Source organism: Lepisma saccharinum, chromosome 2 (genome assembly GCF_977018435.1).
Source record: "Lepisma saccharinum chromosome 2, izLepSacc3.1, whole genome shotgun sequence".
Classification (NCBI taxonomy): Eukaryota; Metazoa; Arthropoda; class Insecta; order Zygentoma; family Lepismatidae; genus Lepisma; species Lepisma saccharinum.
Genome location: NC_139230.1, coordinates 194,644,898 through 194,647,651, shown reverse-complemented (window position 1 = coordinate 194,647,651; position 2,754 = coordinate 194,644,898). Strand labels below are relative to the sequence as shown.

At 39.1% G+C, this 2,754-nt stretch overlaps 1 non-coding gene across 1 annotated transcript; it reads left to right on the top strand.

The window, feature by feature from the left end:
• Positions 1-1,695: 1,695 nt before the first annotated feature.
• On the top strand, positions 1,696-1,802 carry LOC145984571 (U6 spliceosomal RNA). The gene has a single exon (XR_014441364.1). It is a non-coding gene; the product is annotated as a U6 spliceosomal RNA (small nuclear RNA).
• The last annotated feature ends 952 nt before the right edge of the window (positions 1,803-2,754 follow it).

The window sequence follows — 2,754 nt, the reverse complement described above, 5'->3', positions numbered from 1 at the left end:
CCAGGGCCTCGTTAGTCTGCAAAATGCTACGAGGAAGAGGTAGACGATTAGGTGCCTTCCGCAAAAATCACTCCTTGCTTCCTAGACAGGGAATCGAACTCGGATCCTTTGGCAATTAGGTCGCCTGTGTACGTACAGTGGTATCCATGAGTATTACCGTGTAAATTGTCCAAAACTATTTTCATTAATTTTTCTCTCACATCCTATGTTTTTAAGCGATGGATTTTCTTGTATGCTGGTGCAGAAGTCTTCCTTTAATTCTTGAAGCTCTTATTGGGTCAAATTGTGCACGAATATGGTGATGGACAATTTCCACGGTAATACTCATGGATCCCATTGTACCACTGAACACGCTCGGCAACGAGATGTAGGCTATACGCTTGCTAATAGACTGCACAGAATAATGTTTCACGCTACGTTGATGGAATCCAGGACGACTCCTATTAGGTTAATTGGTAAAGAACAGTTTTCGCAGCAAGGTAATATTCGTTATAAATTTGTATTTGCGTTTATTAGAATCGATTCAAGAACGAAGAGCTTAATATGACAATGTTAATCATAGTATTCCTTCTTCGTTGAAAATATCGGTTCGTGTTTAACGTGTTTAATAAAATTATTAAGTTCTCCACATATTTAACATATAATAATAATAAGGCAAATAATAATCATGACACTGAGGAAAATGATAAGATTGGTAATTAAACGCGTGCTCAGTTCTTGGAAGGTAGTACATTTAGTATATTATTATATACCTGCAACCTACACTTTCAAACCTGTAATGACAGCCCGTAATCCATATCAATTATATATCAACTACACTTTCCATATCACATGTCTCCAATAATCACTTGCAAGGCATATAAACATATAACTCATCCCCCCTCCAAATTGGCATATAAGTGGGAGCATCTTTTTAGCCCGCCCTGTATTCTACGAGTACTCGCGAGTTGCGACCGCCATTTTGTAGTTTAAGAACCTTGTTTGGCACTTCAAATGCCATTGGGGTAAATTTCTAACCTTAAATTGCTCCATGATTTTGCAATTACTTATCACGCTTAAATCTTTTCAAAACAGATAACATCCGGTGAACGCACATAGCGGTGCGGATCCCGCTTTAAACCGTAGGTCCAGTCCCAATTAGGCTTTCTGCGAGGACTTAAGAATAAACTGAAACAAACAAACAATAACCACGCTTATGCAATCAGAAATAAGGTTTTGGTGCTGACTACGGTTTGGTGCCCCCGAGGGCTTCGCCTCGGGCAGCCGTCCGGGACACCCAGTCCTAAAGCCGCTCCTCCACACATTACATATGAGTGTAGAATTTTGGATTAGAAGTATGGATGACTTTCAATACTGAGAGCACTGATGTGTAATGATTACATATTAAGATAAGAGTTGGCGCAGTATTACATAGTTTAATTACAATGTAAATTCTCCATCCTTAGCTGATAAATTCAGAAAATTTTCAAAGATTTAAATTCGAATTAGAAAGCAAAGAGACTTTTAGACATTACTACGTCATTAGTTTTTCCAAACAGAAAGAAAATAACTGTACCATAAGATCGTAAATGTTGGAATACCAATGGCCTATTATAAGAGTGAGCCAAGAAATCTTTAGGCAGGCTAAACATAAATTCTACCATTTCCATGTATGTGATATTTTGAAAGTCTTATATAACTTAGGTTCACCCCCAGATACTCTCTTCGGCGGTACATATATTAAAATTGGAACAATATAGAGAAGAGCAGGATGACTCCTGGACAAGGATGACATGCAAAATCGTGAAACGTTCCACATATAAAACTCTCAGCACAAATTCTGCAAACACTGACACGTCACACAAGTCCGGCAAAACAAAAGATGGTAACATCGAATCCCTACGGACACACGTACCGAATGCCAAATAACCAAAATGGAAAAAAGAATTACCGTTTCCACAACGTGCTTTCTCTTTTAGTATGATACCAGTGGAAAGAAGAAACGACTGTCAGTATCAAACCTGGACATGCGGTTCAGGTTTACATTCATATTGTTACAGCAAATTTTGAATCTGAATTTAGAATTTTGGGTGCGTCAGCACTTAGGCTATTTTGCACCCATCACATTATACGGGGTCCTGCCTCTTATCAGAACTAAAATAAGAACTGTAATATCGTGTAATTAAAATATTAAAACATTCTGACTTCTGTTAAAAGCTGAGGCTGCAAAGGGGCATTCAGCACAGATAAGGACAAACACAGGACAACACAGAATGATACTTGCCACAGAGCCAGTCGCCAGAGCCTCGTTTGTCTGCAAAAAGCGGTCCAGGATGTACTACGTGGAAGTGAGGTCGACAATTGGGTGTAGTACGTGGAAGGTCACCCCTTACACCCCTGTTACAGCAAATTGTGCATCGATTTCTTCTTCTACGTTCTATGCTTTCTTAGGGAATGAAATTCCACTGACATTAGAACAGACGTTTTCTTTTCTTTATTGGTGATTTAGTTTCAATTTTTCGTCCTTACACGGAATGAACGAACATGACAAAGGACACTTTGCCCACTATTAGCTTTGCCGTCGGTTGTATGTACAGTCGTGGACATTTCTGGATTGTAGCAATGGCATTAACTTTCAACGGAATTGTTACAACCCAGAAGTGTCCGTGACTGTACAAGATGAAACTTTCATTTCGTGAAACTGAAGTGATCCCCAACTGAGGCTACTTTGAGTGTCACTAAGCTTCATGAACTGTTTTCATTACAAACTGTGAA